General features: G+C 46.4%; 1 protein-coding gene across 4 annotated transcripts in view; it reads left to right on the top strand.

The window, feature by feature from the left end:
- VCL (vinculin) overlaps nt 1-20153 on the top strand; it is a 342221-nt gene that overhangs the window by 279708 nt on the left and 42360 nt on the right. The window lies entirely within an intron of this gene.

The following is a 20153-nucleotide window of genomic DNA, read 5'->3' as shown; positions in this document are numbered from 1 at the left end:
GGCCTTCCGCGGTGACTGGCTCGTATCCAGGCTCGGAGGATGTGGTGCCGTTGGGGTGCGGCCCTTCGGGGGTCCCTCCTTTGGACCACGGCGTATCTGCTTCGCCGCAAACCCCTCTGGAAGTCCCTGTGGTTCGCGGGAGGTCGCCGGGGCTCAGTTCTCATCCCGAGCCACTCTCGGTCCTCGGAACAGGCGGTGGCTTTGCCCGAGGTAACCTCACTTAGGCGCCGGCTGGTACTGGCCCGGGCTGCGCCACAGGGGGTGGCAGAGGGCCCTTCTCGTCCCGTCATGGGACGAGGCTGGCGGGGGTCCCCTCGTCCCTCCCCGGGTCTCACTCGCTCCTCCACGCAGGCGGCTGCCTCGTCGGATGTCGGGTAGACACCTTTCCAATGCTGTTCCTTCGCCGCCCCGGCTCCAGCCCAGCCCTGGTCTCCTACGCCGTGCGCTGTGGCGGGGGTCGTTCCGGCGTCTCCCCCGGCGCCGGACAACGATGACCTGCCTCAGATTGCGGACTCTACGGCGCCAGGCCGACATCAGGTCGTTGAATCGTCTTCTGACGCCGCCTCTTCTCCGGAGGTTCGGCGCTTGCTGGTTTCGTCCTCACCGGAGACGGGCCGCCGCGTCGTGGTTTTTTCCCCGGTGTCGTCTAAGGACAGCTCCTCGCTGTCACCGTGGCGGCGGTCTTCACCAGAGGCGCCGCAGGTCCGCCACTCCTCGGTCCCTCTTCCGCCTTTCCAGACCTAGCCCTTCCTTCCTCTGGTTGGCTTGGGGATGGCCGCCTTAGCTTGCAGCCATCCCCTTCTGAGGAGCTGCTTTCTCCACCGTGGGGCCCTACAGAGGCGGGAGCTGCTTTTGCTCGCGCTGTTTCCACGACTGTGGGAATCTTGCGCATGGGTGATCCAGCTGCGCATTTCCCCGTGGATCATCTTCTGGAGGTCCTCCACCAGGGTTCTGGTGGTAGGGAGCTGCTGCTTCCCTTCGAGGGTTTGCTAAATTCTTCTCTTCTGGGGAATTGAAAAGCCGCCCGCCACGGGTACCCGATGCCCAAACACCTTCTGCACCGCCACCATCCGGCGCCACGTGATCCGGTGTGTCTTTCCCTCCACCCTTCTACCAGGGGCCCTTTTTTGCAGAATGCCTAACCCCCCCCCCCCCCACCCACCGCTGTTGTCTCCCCCGTCGCGGGAGGCCCACTGGCTTGACTCCTGATGGTGTAATGTATTCGCCTCCAACAGTGCTGCTCTGCGGGCTCTTAACACTTTGTGTGTTTTAGCTAGGTCACTTATTGCTTGTGGGACTTGGCGGAGTCCCTTATGTCTGCCGCTTCTCAGGGGGGTGCCTATGTGGATCTGTGGCACCATGTGTAGGATGGCCGGGAGCTGGCGGCGTATATTCTTTGCTCCGCTCTAGACATCTCGGAGGTACTTGTTCGTGACTTGGCTTCTTCGGTCGCACTTCGTCGACATGCCTGACTCTGGGACAGTGTGTTCCCGGAGAATGTTCGAGAACGGTTGGTGGACCTCCTTTTCGATGGCGCTCTTCTGTTCCACGCCCCTGCGGACTCGGCCATTCAGAAGTTCCTGGCAGGGCTTCGGCCTCCTCCTCCTCTGCCTTCTTCTCTCCCTCAGTGACCTGTGAGTTGATCTCATTATCGGGAGGTGTTCTTCCGTTGGGGTGGGTCGCCCCAGTTGTGTGATCTGTGTCTTACTGTGCATTCTAGTCCTTCTTCGGACTATGGTGTTGTTGGATGCTGGCCGGCCCTTTTTTGACTGTGTTCTTTGGCTTTTACTAAGCCTTGTTGGCCCTGAGACTGGGCCTTTTGTTATTCTCATTGACTGATTGGCAAGCCGTCTGCGGGTTCTCAGCAGGTTTTTCTGTTGTCCTCTGCTGCAGAATGTTTTTTCCTAAGGGGGTTCCCATGTTTTGGGACGTGACACGCCGTATGTGGGGTGATGGTAGCTATCATATAGCTCTATCATGTGCTGGGGAAGTGTGGTCACTTTTGGGCCTCTGCTCTCCGTGGTGTTACGGTATGTTGCAGGTGTGATCCACTTGCTGGTAGTTTTGGATTGGCTTGAGTTGCACCCGGGCTGTTTTCTCCGGGGTCGCTGTGTTGTTGGCCTGGTCTGGCCTGCTGTCTGCGGCCTTGTGGCCTGGCTCTTCCTAGTCCGACTTCTTTTGGGCTGTGTGTGTGGACTCCTCCCTTGGGGACGTGTCCGGACCCTTCTTGGCCTTCCTGGTCTCTGTCTTTGGCTGGCGTCTGGCTTGCCCTGAGTGCACCGCTCTGTGGTGTTGTCTGCGTCTGGCCGTGCATGCTGGTGCCGTCCTACTGTTTTTCTGCTCTATTGTGCCTTCTAGCACTTTGGCGAGACAATCCTCCTTGCCTTGCCGCTTCTTCCAGTGGGCCCGCCTTCAGTTCTGCCTGTCCTCCCTAGGGGTTGGGCTGGTTCTTGAGTTCCTTGTCCCTCTTGGGGCGCAGTCTGTCCTGCTTCCGCCTGGCCTACTGTTGAGGGTGCCGTTCTGTTCGGTCTGTTGCCTTCTGGCTGCGTTAGACTCGGCTGCCCTCTTCACTGGGCATGTTCCCAGTGCAGGGGCTTGCCTTCGCTCTACCTCTTCTCCTTGGAGTCTCTAGGTTGTTCTTCTTCCTAGGTGCTCCTCTTCCTTCTTGGGGCTTCTGTTGAAGGTTCTTGATACCTTGAATGGGTTTGGGGCGCTCTGGCCTCCTTTCATTTTACCCTCGTTTCTCCTGCTGATAGACCGCGGGCTGCCTCTCTTCTTGTCTTCCCGCATCCCCTCTGGGGTTGGTGGTCTTCTGGATGCAGGGGTTCCCCTTGCCTGGGGGGACAGGGCTCTTTTGCCTCTCCGTTGGCCTCGTCCCATGTGGGACTCCCTATTATGTCCAGGTTGGTGGGGTCCTCTCGCAGACCCTCCTCCCCTTGGGTATGGCTAGGGTATCTATTCTATGTTAAGGAATCTGCGGCTAGTAGTCTCTATCAGATGTGCGAGTTACTTCTCTTCAGTAACGATGTATCTGGTAGAGAATATTCTAGCCGCAGATTCCTTAACGGCCCGCCCTTCCTACCCGTTCTGCGAGGACCTTTGGCTTGGTCTTATTCATTCGCTTCCCTGTGGGTGGCTATGTCTTCAGTGAGTGCATTTTGTTGCGCTTTCTGACAGGATGACTCGTCCTGTTTATCGTTTCCTTCCTCCCTCCCTTTTTGGTGCATTGGAGGATAGGCTTATAGGTACTTCTGTGCCCTTGTGCTCTAGTTGCCTGCTACCATCTCTCCCCCCCCCCTTCCCCTTTCATTTCTAGGGGTTCTGGCCCCTTGCTATCTCTAGGTTGAAGTCTTCTGTCCGGGCCTCTGCCCCTGTTCCTTAATGGGGGTTGTCACGTTCTGTGATGGGGCTGCTGTGCAGTCTTGTCCTGCCTTGTTTGTTCCGGACTAATTTCCCTTCATTGTGGTTGGTTGGGGTTGTAGTCCTGCTGCATGTTATCATGATGCTTTTTCGTATACTTTTTGTCTCCGGGGGGGGGGGGAGGGGCGCGGGGCGCTATCTCCGTGCTGGCAGGGTTGCTGTTCACAGCTGTGCTCTGTTCTGCCTTCCTTCCCTGACTTTAGGTGCTACAGTGTCTGGCACTGCTCCTCATGGCGTTGTTCCTTACCATCCTCTTTTTCAAATTTATCTGCACTTTCGCACACTGTTCCTATACTTTCACAGTCTTGTCTGTTGGCTCCACGTTGTGGCGCGGAAACATTCTCCGAAGAAAACTGATGTAGGCGCGCCGGGGTGGGATCTCGCTGACGTCACATACGCAGACAACGTCAGGGCGGAGTCGTGTGATGCTTTCACCCCGGCGCGCAGGGATGATGTGGCAAAAATAATTCTGGATCCAGTCTCATGCCTGGGGATAATTCTACGTTAAGGAATAGTAAAGTTCTGACTTGCTTTGGAGATGCAAATATTTCAAAATAAACTGTCCCAAAGATACTGGGTCACTTATTTCCTGCTTTGTAAGTGCTTTTTAGCCCTGCTACAACCACATACCATGCTCGTCACCATGAAAAAAAATAATGAAGCCCAGGTTCTAAGCTGTTTGCGTTCAAAGCTTTCCCTCTTACTGACTTTATAGTAGTGACAGCTTTAACATGCAAGCTTTCTTTGAGCTTTGTCCGGTCAAGCTGTGTCGCTAGACCAAGAACAGAAAGAGGCAACTTGTAGGGGGAACGGTGTGCTCCTCATCGCTGGTCATTTTGGCAGGGGAGAAAATAAATTCAACTGCAGTCCTTATTCGATTTTATACTTCAAAGTGCGGTTGACTAGCAACTCGCTGTAATACCTGATGAGAACATTTGAAGGTGATAAGATAGGAGATCATTTACTATAAATAATTAATGATTATGTTCGAGGCATATGAGCTGCAGACTACACACTGTGCATAGATCGACACCTAGCGTTGGGCCCGGATGTTTGCAGTTTGTTTTTGTCCTGAAAAGTTCTTTGGAAGTCACAAGATAGGTGACTCCTCCTTTGAACCACATTGCACATTGGCATCGGCTCCATCCTCAGATTGTTATTTCCGCCACCGGGCTCGGATGTGTTTTCCTGCGCTCCGGTGTGGAACCGAATTTCCTTCAGGCACAATCCTCACCCAGTTTGACGGTATTGTTTCCCCGTCGACGCGATTCTGCACCACTTAGAAGTCTTCGATTCCGGTAGTCGACGAAGGACTTCGGGCCTAACTGGGCCTTACTCTCTGGCTCATGGAAAGGATGCCATTCAAGAAGTGTCCTCAATGTGGGTCGAAGTTCCCCACACCGATCTACATGAGGTGTGCAACCTTTGCCTCTCACCGGAGCACGAGGCCAAAGACTGTTCCGCTTGTTCCTCCTGCCGCTCCAAAAAGACAATTCGGGACCGACAAGCTCAAAGAACCATGGCTCGCTCGTCAGCTTAGATCCCAGACGGCATCTTTGCAGAGGGCGTCGATGTGCCAGAACACCAGGCCGAAAAAATTGCCAGCTCCTCTGATGTCGAAGACTCAGACGTCGAGGACATCACTCCAGCTCAATGGGTCGTAAGTAAGAACGTCTACCCCAACCCTTCCTCAACACCCTCAAAAAAGGCTTTGGTTACACCCTCCTCTTCGAGCCTGGGTGCACTTCGAGAGACTGCTTCCCACGCCCTGCCTTTGGGCCCGGCAAAGAAGCCTACTAAGCCTTTAGGCGGCTCGGGCTCGAGTCAGCCCATTCCCGGTGCCCATCCCATACCGACACCGAAGAAGAATCTTCTTCAGCCACTCCGACCGCTGCTCCGACATCCAAGCATTCAGCGCCGAAGACTGGCACAGGCTCATCGATGCCAAATCGGCATTCGGAGCTGAGTAAAAAAAATGGCTAAATTTCCCGACTCACACGCTTCGGAGCCGAAAAAACACCTGGAACCGAAAAAACACGTGCCGGTAGTAGACATTTCAAAAGATCATAGTTCCAAGCCAAATGTCCCTACACCAGCTACCGAGTCAGTGCCGAAAAAACCTCCGGAACCGAAAACTTCGACACCGAAGGATCTGCCCTATACACAAGAGCTTTTTACACCAGATCCTACTCAAAAGACTCTTGTAAAGGATCCTAAGACTGGCCAATTAACTCTTAGCACCAAGAAGAGACCACTAGAGGCGCCTGCAACTCCTCCTCTTCCAAAAAAGAAAAGCGACATTGCAACCTCTCCATTAAGGGTCCCTTCACCACCTCCCCATACTATTCCTCCTCCTACACCTCCTCCACCACATCATTCGCCGACACCGTCCACAAATCCAGATGATGATGTAAATACAGACTCTGATGACACAGGTGGGGGTGCACATGACCCAGTAGGGACTAATAGTCCCCCTCAGTCACCTAAGCCATGGGATGATTATAACACCCCTGATGTGCCTTACGTCCCTCAAGACGATGTATATCCTCCCAGGCCTTCCCCACCAGAAGACACTATAGGTTTTAACCTACTAGTCCAGAGAGCTGCCCAGTACCATGGGGTTGACTTACACACCAATGCTGTGGAGGAAGATTTATTATTGGACACTTTTGATACTACGCAAAGGTCCACTGCCATTTTTCCAATGCTTAAAGGGGTATTTAAGCACGCAACACAGGTATTTAAAGATCCTGTCAGGGCTCGGTTCCTCAACCCTTGCATTGAGAAAAAATGCAAAGCTGCCCCTACAGACCCAGTTTACATTAGAGGTCCAGCACCACTAGATTCTTTAGTAGTATCTAATGCACGTAAACACCCTAGATGCTGCAGATACTGCCTCATGGGATGAGAAACACCTATTTGGCCCTAATGTCAATGTAAATGTATCTTTAGAGAAAATGAAAAAAAGACGACACAGCTAAATCTATGGGAGCCTTGCAATTGCAAGCTCCCAGATGTTCATTTCGTCGCTCATCATATAGAGGCAACACAAGAGGTTACGACTCCGATAGCCCCTCAACTTTTTATAAAACCCCTAGTCAATCCACATTCACTAAGGACTACCAAAGAGGGGGATATAGGGGTAACAACAACAAAGGCAGAGGCAAAACCAACCACTGCCACTCTGCCTCCACCCCTACCCAATAACTTTCCTCTGCTCCCCCCCACCATTCCACTTCTGTGGGGGGAAGACTAGAACAATTCCTTCCTGCCTTGACCAACATCACATCAGACAGGTGGGTGCGACAATCAGGTTACTGTCTAGAATGAACATCTACCCCCCCCCAAACATACCACCCAAACAGCGTCCAATGTCACAAGAGCATCTATCAGTGCTAAAGCAAGAAGTAATATCCTTGCTAAAAAAAAGTGCAATAGAACCAGTTCCTCTGCACCAACAAAACAAGGGAGTTTACTCACTATATTTTCTTATCCCAAAGAAGGACGGCTCTCTAAGGCCTATTCTAGACCTCAGACCGCTAAACATATACATACAGTCAGACCATTTTCACATGGTCACACTTCAACAAGTTCTTCCTCTCCTGTTACAAAACGACTTCCTTGTTACTCTAGATCTCAAGGATGCATACTTCCACATTCCTATTCACAAAGCTCACAGGAAGTATCTCAGATTTGTAATATACGGGCAGCACTATCAATTCAAAGTACTCCCATTCGGAGTTACAACAGCACCAAGGGTATTCACCAAGTGCCTAGCAGTAATAGCGGCACAGTTAATGAAGACAACACATCCATGTCTTCCCGTACCTCGAAGACTGGCTCATAAAAGCCATCTCATACAACCAGTGTGTAGAACACACCCATACCACCATCCAACTGCTCCACAACTTGTGGTTCGCAATAAACCACACAAAGTCTCATCTGCAACCATCCAAAGTACAACAGTACCTCGGTGCCTCAATAAACACCTCAACAGCGCTAGCTTATCCAACTCCAGTAAGGATAGCCAGCATGCAAGCTCTTCTCACAAAGTTTCAGCCACAACACTCACTTCCAGCAAGAGTCTTCATGCAACTCATAGGGATGATGGCCTCTTGCATTTTCATAGTGCCTCATGCAAAACTTCAAATGCGTCCTATTCTAGAGTGCTTATCACGTCAATGGAACAAGGCTCAAAATCAATTAACAGACCTAGTGTTGGTGGACGGTCAGACTCATCGCTCTCTGCAGTGGTGGAACACCAAAAACCTTTCCAAAGGGCGACCATTCCTAGAGCCAGTTCCTCAAATAGTCTTGTCAGCGGAAGCATCGCTCTCTGGCTGGGGGGCCCACCTAATGCAACACACCATGCAAGGCAGGTGGACACCACAACAAAAGTTACTTCACAACAATCATCTGGCCTTATTAGCTATATTCCTAGCACTGAAAGCTTTCCAAAAGCAAGTATCTAACAAAGCTGTGTTAGTCCGCACGGACAACATGACAGCCATGTATTACATACAAAAACAGGGCGGAACTCACTCCCTGCAAATCTCTCAACTAGCACAGGACACATGGCGGTGGGCTATACCTCCGAACATATTCCTTCTAGCACAGCATGTTCCAGGAGTACAAAATACCATAGCAGATCTGTTAAGTCGTCGGACACAACAGACCCACAAGTGGGAACTTCATACGCAAGTTCTTCAACCATTCTTTCAGATGTGGGGGACAACCTCAGATAGACCTCTTTGCCACCCACGAAAATGCCAAATGCCCAAGCTCCACCACTAGATATCCACACCCACTGTCCAAAGGCAATGCGATATGGATGAGCTGGTCAAACAGATTTGCGTACGCTTTTCCACCTCTACTACTCATGACACTAGTAGTATGCAAACTGCATCAGCATTCTCTGACCCTCATCCTAGTTGCTCCAACGTGGGCCAGACAGCCGTGGTACACCACACTGCTACAACTGTCTGTAGTACCGCACCAAAAATTACACCTATCTCCACACCTTTTAACACAAAACCGTGGAGAGATCCGGCACCCGGATCCAGCTCAGCTCAACCTTGCTATCTGGCTCCTGAAATCCTAGAATTTGGATATCTTAACCTTCCTCCAGACTGCATGAATGTCATAAAAGAAGCTAGACGTCCAACCACTAGAGCATGTTCTGCAGCTAAGTGGTAACGCTTTGTAATATATTGTCACAACAACAATATTAATCCCCGCTAGACGTGTCTATTCAACACATCATAGAATACTTACTGCGACTCCAAAGATGTAACTTAGCTTACATGTCTATTAGACTGCATCTTGCGGCAATAGCAGCATATCTGCAAAACAGACAGCATCTATCTCTGTTCAGAGTGCCTGCTATTAAAGCCTTTATGGAAGACCTTAAAAGAATAATTCCTCCCACAGTACCACCTTCACCTGTGTGGAATTTAAACATTGTTCTCAAACGGCGAATGGGACCTCCCTTCGAACCCTTACATAAATGTGAACTACAATTTTTAACATGGAAGGTTGCGTTCCTAGTTCCTAGTAGATATTACTTCACTGCGGAGAGTTAGTGAACTACAAGCATTAACCATTCAAGAACCTTTCTTGCAAATGCATCAGAATAAGATCGTTCTCCGTACTAATCCGAAATTACTGCCCAAGGTCATTTCTCCCTTTCACCTCAATCAATCTGTGGAACTGCCCGTTTTCTTCTCGCAGCGACAGACAGTAGCAGAAAGAGCTCTTCATACCCTAGATGTCAGAAGAGGATTGCTATACTACTTCGGGATCACTGACAGAATATCGACAGTCAAAATATCGACTTGCCAAAATATCGAAGTTAAAATATCGAATGCCAGAATATCGACTTCCTATCTACGACTTAACTCCATTTAGTGCATCAGTAGGGAAAGCGTTGGATAGCGTAGGGGTCAAAATTACTATTCCCACTCCAGTGAGTGCAACAGTAAAGAAAGCGTTGGATAGTGTAGGGATAAAAATTACTATTCCCACTCCAGTGAGTGCAACAGTAGGAAAGAGTTAGATAGCGTAGTTGTAAAAATTACTATTCCAACTCCAAAGAGTGCATCAGTAGGGAAAGCGTTGGATAGCATAGGGGTAAAAATTACTATTCCCACTCCAGTGAGTGCAACAGTAGGGAACAGTAGGGAAAGTGTTGGATAGCGTAGGGGTAAAAATTACTATTCTCACTCCAGTGAGTGCAATAGTAGGGAAAGCGTTGGATAGCGTAGGGATAAAAATTACTATTCCTACTCCAGAGAGTGCAACAGTAGGGAAAGCGTTGGATACCGTAGGGATAAAAAATACTATTCCCACTCCAGTGAGTGCAACAGTAGGGAAAGTGTTGGATAACATAGGGGTAAAAATTACTATTCCAACTCCAGAGAGTGCAACAGTAGGGAAAGCGTTGGATAGCGTAGGGTTAAAAATTACTATTCCCACTCCAGTGAGTGCAATAGTAGGGAAAGTAAATACTTCATACATAAATATAAATAAAATAAATATTAATACCAATTACAAAATAATTAAAATATTTTACAATTTTATAAAATATAATAATTAATCAATTAAAATTACAAATAAATATTAACTAATAATAAAAATGACCTGCTAATACTAATTTTTTACCAATTACCAATATATTAATTTACAATATAAAAATATTTAAAAATTAGACACAAAAATATTTAAAAAATGTAAATTAAATTACTTCCCAAGCTATTCCCCTATAAACACACAACCCACTACAGAAAATAATGTAATAAAAGTAGCATATTTATCAATTAAACAATTACCATAAAGTACAACTTATATTTTAATTAATTACCAATTAATAATTAAGTTAATTCTAAATAAATAACATTACATAAAATGACATATTTAATTAATTATAATTAAATTACTTCCCACCCTATTCCCCTATAAACCCACAACCCGCTTCGGAAACTAAATTACTAAAATTAACATATTTATCAATTAAAATTAATTACCAATTATATTTTAATTATTTACAAAGTAATATTTAACCCCTTGCATGCTGATGACGGCCCCCATCCGTCATGCACTACGGTGCTCGTGTGCTGATGACGGCTGGGGGCCGTTATAAACCCTCCCACTCGCGATTTTTGCCGCACACGCGCAGAATCGCGGCAGCATGCAAGGGGTTAATTAACAATTATTTCCAAAAAAAACCCAATAAATAAAATAACATATTTAAATAATTATAATTAAATGACTTCCCACCCTACTCCCCTATAAACCCACAACCCGCTACAGAAAATAAATTACTAAAATGAACATTTATCAATTAATCAATTAAAATTAATTACCAATTATATTTTAATTATTTACCTATTAATAATTAATTGGCAATTAATTTTAAATACCAATAAATAAAATACCATATTTAATTAATTATAATTAAATTACTTCCCATCCTATTCCCCTCTAAACCCACAACCCGCTACAGAATTTTAATACACAAAAATTAAATATTAATATTAACTTACCTTCAATTCGATATTTTTATTGTCTATATTCTGTCTAGTCGATATTATGTCCATACTATATTTTTGATTCGATATTATGTCCATTCTATTAGATATTAAAATTTTCTAGTCGATATTTTGGTAGTCTATATTCTGTCTAATATTTTTAACTCGATAATATGTCCAGTTGATAATAAAAACTCAATATTTTGACTCTATACCACTACATCGAGAGAACACAACTCTTTCGTAAGACCAAACAACTTTTTGTGTCTTTCTCACCACCACACAAGAGTAATCCCATATCAAAATCTGGGATAGCTAGATGGATTGTCAAATGCATACAGATTTGCTACCACAAAGTTAAACGTACGTTATCTGTTCCTCCTAAAGCCCATTCTACTAGGAAAATAGGGGCTTCAATGGCATTTTTAGGGAACATTCCCCTAGATGACATCTGCAGAGCAGCTACATAGTCTACACCGCACACATTCACAAAACACTATTGTGTAGATGTGCAAACCAAACAACAAGCTAATGTGGGCCAGGCTGTTCTCAAAACATTATTTCAAACTACTGCAACAGATAGGGTTGGTCGCCGCTAAGAGTGGGTACTGCTATACAATCTATGCACAGTGTGTAATCTGCAACTCATATGCCTCGAACGGTAAATGCTACTTACCAGTATGCATCTGTTCTTGGCATGTAGAGCTGCAAAGATGCACACGCCCACCCGCCTCCCCGGCTACCCTTGTCTGTTCCAGTATTATCTTAATTAGATACAGCTTACATGGACATCCTTCCTTTTCTTGCAAAGCTCCATAATTTCCCTAATGGCGAAAAACAATCTGAGGATGGAGCCGATGCCTATGCGCAATGTGGTCCAAAGGAGGAGTCGCCTATCTCATGACTTACAAAGAACTTTTCATGACAAAACCAAACTGCAAGCATCCGGGCCTAACACTAGGTGGCGATCTATGCACAGTGTGTAACTCTGCAGCTCTACATGCCAAGAACAGATGTATTCTAGGGCTGGGAGTATGCTTTTCTAGTTATGTGAATGACAACCTTCATAAGATGGTGCTTGGGGTTGTAAGCAAAAAAAGCAGATTCAAAATAAAAAATGTAAGCATTTCCAGCCACACAAATGCTGCGTAAGACTTCATACCAGTACCGATGGATGTCTCCATACCAGCTCAAAAGCTTTTGGGATCCATGTGGCCATTGTAACTCTGCCAAAACAATCAATTCCAAAAGAATAGTTTGCTGCAGTGCCCCGTGTACCCACGTCAGTAAGTTAGGGGGCAACATTTTCTGCTAAAATTGGAACAGATCTCATCAGATGGTTGTTGCAGGCTGTCGCTCTGGGTCAGTTGTTAGTTCTTGCTTAGATCTTAAAATATTCCTGTACTTCCAGAAATGTTTGACAATGTGGTATACCGGATGAGCTATCACCAATGTGAGTGTAGGGGACAGACCCTCACCCCCCCCAAAATGGAGCCATTTTAAGAGCCCACTTGAAAGCTCCCTGCTGCTCAGAGGTCCGTTGGAAGCAATTAAACCGCTTGCTGTGAGGGACAGCCTTTGTTCCAGTGGCAGTCACGCACAGGAGGACCGCTCGGAAATATCATCAGACGAGCTACCCTAAAACTTGACTACTAATATAAAACCACTTACAACACATGCTATTCTGCCAAATGGCCGTTTGTGATGACAGAAGCAAGATGGCCGTACTATTCGAAACCCCACCTTCCACCGCCCTTTAAATACAGAGGCAGAATGCAGGGAAGGGTGGACTGGGCATCTGCTTTTCTGGTGGTTTTCTTACTGCCCTCCTATCAATTTTTGTCTTCACGTATGTCATAGTGCTTTAGTAAGTAAGAATCCCCATTCAGGCCCTGTAAGTTGAGAAGCTTGTTCCGAATCTTGCATTCTATATCTTGAAGTTCACTTCTTCAAGTTTTGTGGTGATAAAGAAAAAACAAATCCAGCGTGTAATATTGAAGGTGTGTGTGTAGAGCGCAGAACCTTTCTGAACCTCCTGGAAAATGTACATCTTAAAAGCCCCAGTATTACCCACCAGGTTAGAAGGAGCAAAAGAAGGAAGTTAATCACTAGAAAAAACCTGTAGCCTCCATTAAGGCCCAGTAACATTGGTAACCACTCAGGGGAACTACCTACACATTCACTCATGCATGAGACAAGGCTGCATAACCAGAGGTATAAAGGATGGTAAAAGTATACTAGCCATGCAGACAAGAAAACAAAAGCCGCCATATATGTTGGCCTTATTGGACTTTGAAGAAATCTTTCCTCCTGTAAGCTTGAACTTCTTATTCCAAGTCTTAAGGAAGATACATTTTTCAAAACGATTCCTAGTGTGTGTCAGAACATTATACACAGCACCATGGGCACAAATTAGGGTGACTCGAGCAATGCCCTACCGATTCACTATTAAACGAGATGCGCAACAGGGATGTCTCCTCTTCCACTCTCTTATTCCCCTTGGCAAAAGAATCATTAGCTGAGTGGACCTGGGTGCACTTTTAAGAGTCCTTCAGTGAAGTAGCCTATTGAAGACCGTATCTCACTCTATACTGACAATGTCCTTCTCTTTTTATGTGACCCACTGACAACCAGTACACGCTTAACTTATAAAGAGATGCTTCCGCATTGTAGAAACTTGCACAAATTGGTTATGCTCCCAGTGGGAGTGTAGACCAAGGTGACACATTGGCAAACTAAACTCCCAGTACAGACATGAAGCTTTATGTATAGAGGAGTTGATATTTCATTGACGCCCCCAATATAAACCTGGCCCTAAACATTTACCCTGATGGATACATTGCGAGACGTGCTGCGGAGGTGGTCTGCCTTGCCCTAGTCAGTTATGGACAGGTCCTTTAAAACCCCTTTGTTGTCCCTTAGTTCCACAGAATTTAAGTGATAGAAATACTGTTGCACTTTTTCTTGGAAAGAGAGAGGTCACACTATAAGCAAGGGAGCTATCATATGTGATACTACCTTTCAAGGCTTCCATCAGACTGCCTTTCACCACAAGACTGAAGACCAGAGGATACACAAGAAAAAGCTTGTAAAAAGTCCAAACAATGCTATATAAGTGGACATACAGAATGTGCCACTGTCAGGGTATTAAACGGGGTTTTATTTAAGACTAGCAGCCCGTCCCGACGTTGCCCGGGTATGAATTGCTGCCGGCCAGTAGTATATTGTTTTGTCGGATTTTGTTTAGATAGCATTTCTTATCTGTGACAGGCCTGTGAAACGCTCAGATTCACAGTGCACTGCTAATGCACTTAAGAGTGCGCATTCAGTAGTGTGTGAACTCGAGTTTCCCTACTTTATTTTTCCTTGCAATATTATATAGCGCGAACTCGACAACATGGCATGAGCACAATTTACATTACAGAAGAACACATTCATTTGTGGTAGGCACGGGGAGACAAAGCGATTTGCCTGGAATCACAGGATGTTGAGCTGATGCCGAGATTCGAACGTAGTTCCCCAGCTCTAAAGTTCGCAATTCTAGAACTTGTGTCGAGAGGTGTCTAAAAGTGTATGTCGTGCTGGCCATCAATGAGAGAGACCTGTGCATTTTTCAAATGGGTGGTGAAAAAATATGAGTATGTTGCTGGAGAAGTGGGCCGCAGTGCCACCAATGTACTTACCGGGGGAGTGTAACACCCATTATTCCGCAACTTTCATTCCGCATACCATCACTCCGCATACTTTCATTACGAAAGTACCATGACTCCGCAATGCCATTATAACGCATGGCATTACATTTTATATGCTTTTACCACGCATACATTTACAACGAAATTCGTTGTAAATGCATGAATGGTAAAAGCATGTTTTTTTTAATGTTTGGATAAGGTAAGTATGGGTATAGGGGTATATGTTTTGGGGTACTGAGGTATATGTTTTGGGGTGTTTGGGTATTTTAAGGGTTCAGATATAGTTTTGGGTTATGGGGTACAGGGGTAGGTTTAGGGCAGAGGTCTTCAATCTGTGGGGCGCGACCCCCAGGGGGGTCGTGGAGTCCTTGGAGGGGGGTCGCAGATTCTGTCAGGGGCATGCGATTCCTGGCGTTGGGCTGATCGAGGGTGCTCATGTCAGAGGCCTAATTAACACCGAGGTGTGAAAAACATCAAAGGCTCATTAACAAATAGAAGGTCTTTTAAAGACATGTCAATTACTCGGGTGTGGCTCTGTGTGTGTCCCTGAAACGGTTTCAGCCAGGCTCACACACACACACACACACACACACACGAGCTGGGGGACGGGGGGGGGGGAGGGGGGGAATCGGGGGGAGGCGGAGGGGTTGAAGTGGGTGTGTGAGCCTGGCTGAAACCGTTTCAGGGACACACACACAAGAAACCAAAATGACATTAACCAGAACTGATGACAAACTGGAGAAAGACCAAGACCTATGGAAGACGTTGGCACATAGTGTGAGCTACCCCCACCAGATGAAAGCCCCCAACACCCAAACGAATAAAAACTTTACAGTAACGAGATGCAAAGTTTTGTTACTCTGTTGTTGCAGTCCATAACCATGTGTAATACAATGGAAGCTAAATGTTTCAATGTGTTACTGTGATCTAAACGCAGTACAAGTCTCACTGTCTGAGCAGATTGGGCACTCACTAGTTGACTAAGTCTTGCATTGTAAAACTCAATTAAAAAATAGAAAAAATTAAGAGAAGGGACTGTGAGCAGAGACTATCGATACATCTCCTATACTAAAGAACTTATGGCAATTGGGCATTTCAGACTGTGATTGTTTACACAGGGGCATATTCCAAATACCTTTCTTTACTGGTTATCTCGGCGGTGCTGTGACACCACCTATTCTAGTTATTGCATGTTACTGTTTGGGTGACAGGCACTCTGCAGGTGGGGAAACTGGGGAATGCAGGACCTATCTAGTGGGTTGCAAGGTGGGTGGAGGAGGGTCACAGTTGGGGAAAGTTGAGTTGTTATTGCAGCATCACAGGTAGAAATGTATGGGGGGGCATCTTACAGTGGAAATGATACGAGGGCGGTTACTTGTGGGGTGGCGTCTGGGGGAGCAGGCTGTAGTGTAGCCCTTTGAGTATAATGGATGTTGCGCGCCTGGAGCTGTGGGTCCCGTGACACGTCCCCCCTCCCGCCCCCAGCAGGGAGGCACAGAGATGCCCTTCCAGGGAAAGAAGGAAGTCGAAGCTGAGATACTGACCCCCCCCCACCCCCCCCCCCCCCCATGAGAGAGGCACAGAAAAGGTAGGTGAATGAATGATGAGTGGATGGATGGATGGATGTAAGGATGAAGGATGGATGGATATGTGAAACGGTGAGTGGATGAATGATGGGTGGATGGATGAAAGGGTGAATGGATGGATGAAAGGGTGGATGGATGAAAGGGTGGATGGATGGAAGGATGAAAGGGTGGATGGATGGAAGGGTAGATGAATGAAGGATGTATGGATGGATAAAAGGTTGCATGGATGAATGATGGATGGATGGATGTGTAAAAAGATGGGTGGATGAATGATGGGTGAATGGATGGATGAAAGGGTGGATGGATGAAGGATGGATGGATGGAAGGATGAAAGGGTGAATGGGTGAAGGATAGAGTGATGAAGGATAGATGTATGGATGTAAGGATGAAAGGGTGTATGGATGAAGGATGGATGAATGGATGAAAGGGTGAAAGGGTAGATGGATGGAAGGATGAAAGGGTGGACGGATGAAGGATGGATGGATGAAAGGGTGGATGGATGTATGGATGGATAAAAGGTTGTATGGATGAATGATGCATGGATGGATGTGTGAAAAGGTGGGGGGGATGAATGATGGGTGGATGAAAGGGTGGGTGGATGGATGAAAGGGTGGACGGCTAAAGGATGGATGGATGGAAGGATGAAAGGGTGGATGAAGGATGGATGTATGGATGGATAAAAGGTTGCATGGATGAATGATGCATGGATGGATGTGTGAAAAGGTGGGGGGGATGAATGATGGGTGGATGGGTGGATGAAAGGGTGGGTGGATGGATGAAAGGGTGGATGGATGAAGGATAGATGTATGGATGGGAGGATGAAATGGTGGAAGGATGTATGGATGGATAAAAGGTTGCATGGATGAATGATGGATGGATGTGTGAAAAGGGTGGATGAATGATGGGTGGATGGATGGAAGGGTGGATGGGTAAAGGATGGATGTATGGATGGAAGGATGCAAGGGTGGATGGATGAAGGATGCATGTATGGATAGAAGGATGAAAGGGTGGATGGGTGAAGGATAGATGGATGAAGGATAGATGTATGGATGTAAGGATGAAAGGGTGGATGGATGAAGGATGGATGGATGAAAGGGTGGATGGATGGATGAAAAGGTGGATGAATGGATGAAAGGGTGGATGAATGGATGAAAAGGTGGATGGATGGATGGAAGGATGAAAAGGTGGACGGATGAAGGATTAATGGATGGAAGAAAGAGTGGATGGATGTATGGATGGATAAAAGGTTGCATGGATGGATGAATGATGCATGGATGGATGGATGTGTGAAAAGGTGGGGGGTGAATGGCTGGATGAAAGGGTGGGTGGATGGATGGATGTATGGATGAAAGGGTGGATGGAGGAAGGATGGATGTATGGATGGAAAGATGAAAGGGTGGATGGATGTATGTTTGGATAACAGGTTGCATGGATGAATGATGGATGGATGGGTGAAAAGGTGCGTGGAGAATGATGGGTGGATGGATGGAAGGGTGGATGGGTAGAGGATAGATGGAAGGATGAAAGGGTGGATGGATGAAGGATAGATGTAAGGATGAAAGGGTGGATGAATGGATGAAAGGGCGGATGGATGGAAGGATGAAAGGGTGGACGGATGAAGGATGGATGGATGTATGGATGGATAAAAGGTTGCATGGATGGATGTGTGAAAAGGTGGGTGGATGAATGATGGGTGGATGGATGGAAGGGTGGATGGGTAAAGGATGGATGGGTAAAGGATGGATGGATGTATGGATGGAAGGATGAAAGGGTGGATGGTTGAAGGATGGATGTAGGGATGGATGGATGGATGAAAGGATGGATGGATGGATGGATGAAAGGATGGATGGATGTGTGAAAGTGTGGGTGGATGAATGATGGATGGATGGATGTGATGAGGTCTAACAGGCGCATTTAAGGTTGTCAAAAGTTGATGATGAGGAGTACCAGTTTCTAGAAACTTTTGTCGGAAGGGGGTCCTTACGCCTAAAAAGTTTTTACAAGGGGGTCTCTGCATCAAAAAGTTTGAAGACCTCTGGTTTAGGGATAGGTATGGGTTTTGGGGTACAGGGGTATTTTTAGGGTTCAGGGCTAGGTTTGGGTTTTAGGGTATAGGGGTATTATAAGGGTTCAGGGGTGGGTTTGGGTTTTGGGGTACAGCGGTATTTTAAGGGTTCAGGGCTAGGTTTGGGTTTTGGGGTACAGGGGTATTTTTAGGGTTCAGGGCTAGGTTTGGGTTTTGGGGTACAGGGGTATTTTTAGGGTTCAGGGGTAGGTTTGGGTTTTGGGGTACAGGGTTATTTTTAGGGTTCAGAGGTAAGTTTGGGTTTTGGGGTACAGGGATACTTGGGGTTCAGGGGTAGGTTTGGGTTTTGGGGTACAGGGGTATTTTAGGGTTCGGGGTAGGTTTGGGTTTTGGGGTACATTGGTATATTTAGGGTTCAGGGCTAGGTTTGGGTTTTGGGGTACAGGGGTATTTTTAGGGTTCAGGGGTAGGTTTGGGGGTACAGGGGTATTTTTAGGGTTTAGGGATAGGTTTGGGTTTTGGGGTACAGGGTATATTTATAGGGTGAAGATGGGTTAGTGTTTAAGGGTGTTGGCGTATTTTAAGGAGTAAGGGTGGTTATGATTATGGGGTGCAGGGGTATTTAAAGGGAGCAGGGTGGGATTAGCACACAATACGAGACATGGCATGAAGGCGGAACGTACCACACACACCCCCAGCGTTTGTCACGCCCCCAGCACACGCCCACAGCACAACACAGACACGCCCACAAGGGACTACTTTGCTGGCACGGTTCTTTTACCTTTTAAATGTACATGGTGGGCGTCTGCATAGCCTATGTCCTTCTGCTGCAACTGCCCTTTCCAAAGCTGTATTGGGTGTTGTGATTGGTGCTGTAGTTCCTGAGATTACCCGCCTCAAAGGTTTGGGCTATCTCTTTATTATATTAGTATGGATATTTGCTGTTCCCCCAACAAGAGAAAGGAAAACTAGGGCCTGTTTTTGACCTGTTGGTTCTCCAATAATATATTTAATAAAAACGTCAAGTTTTTTTCTGCCCACAGTTACTAAAATCCATGCAAGGACAAATGGATGATCTCCATCAAAATGTATTTAGATATTTGATGTCTGCTAGCTTGCACAGTACATATTGTTCTTCATTGTTGATTAATTACCAATTTAGGATGCTTTGTTTTTTGTCTAACTTTAGAGCCTTGTTATTTGCATGTCTTCTACATTCATATGCTGTGCATCATTTCCCCATCTTGTATTTGGGTCTGTAAACTTCCTCTGTGTTACTTAAACATTTTCATTTCAAGAGTAACCAAAAGATGAGTTTGGTAACTCGCTATGACTTAAAGGATAGACCAAATGTCACTGTCCTTAGATATATTTGTTTTTTGCACTGTGGAGTTTAGAACCCAGATTGAGAGCTCGGTTTTAAAAGTAATTCGAAGGGCCACTGAGATTCAGAACATTAAAAGTTGTGGGGAAGATCATTGAAGTCAGGAATGATAGCACAAAATTAAAAGAAGATAGGTGAAAGTTCAAGTTTGAGTGCAAATATACTGAAACTGTAGGCAAACACTCATAGTTAACAGGTTTCTTAGGTCAAAGCCTGCCAGACCGTGCTGCTTGCGTCACCTTGTAGACGCATGCATGCTTGGTGCGTGTGCCTACAAAATGATGCAGCCCGCCGTATAGTCTTTTTGATTGAGCAATGCATCTGGGATATTATGCAGAGCAGCTAAACCATTGACAAAGCCAGTATGTACTGAAGACAAGGACTGTTGACTATGCCAATGCTTGTTCTTATGATGCTTCTTTTACTGGAATGTCCGATAATGAATTATTCAGTCTACCTTAATCCCTGGCTCTTATTAACCTCATCAGAGAGTGTAATGGAAACCTCACCCAGAAGATT

This window comes from Lissotriton vulgaris, chromosome 5 (genome assembly GCF_964263255.1).
Source record: "Lissotriton vulgaris chromosome 5, aLisVul1.2, whole genome shotgun sequence".
NCBI classification, from domain to species: Eukaryota; Metazoa; Chordata; class Amphibia; order Caudata; family Salamandridae; genus Lissotriton; species Lissotriton vulgaris.
This window is presented reverse-complemented; position numbering and strand designations above follow the sequence as displayed.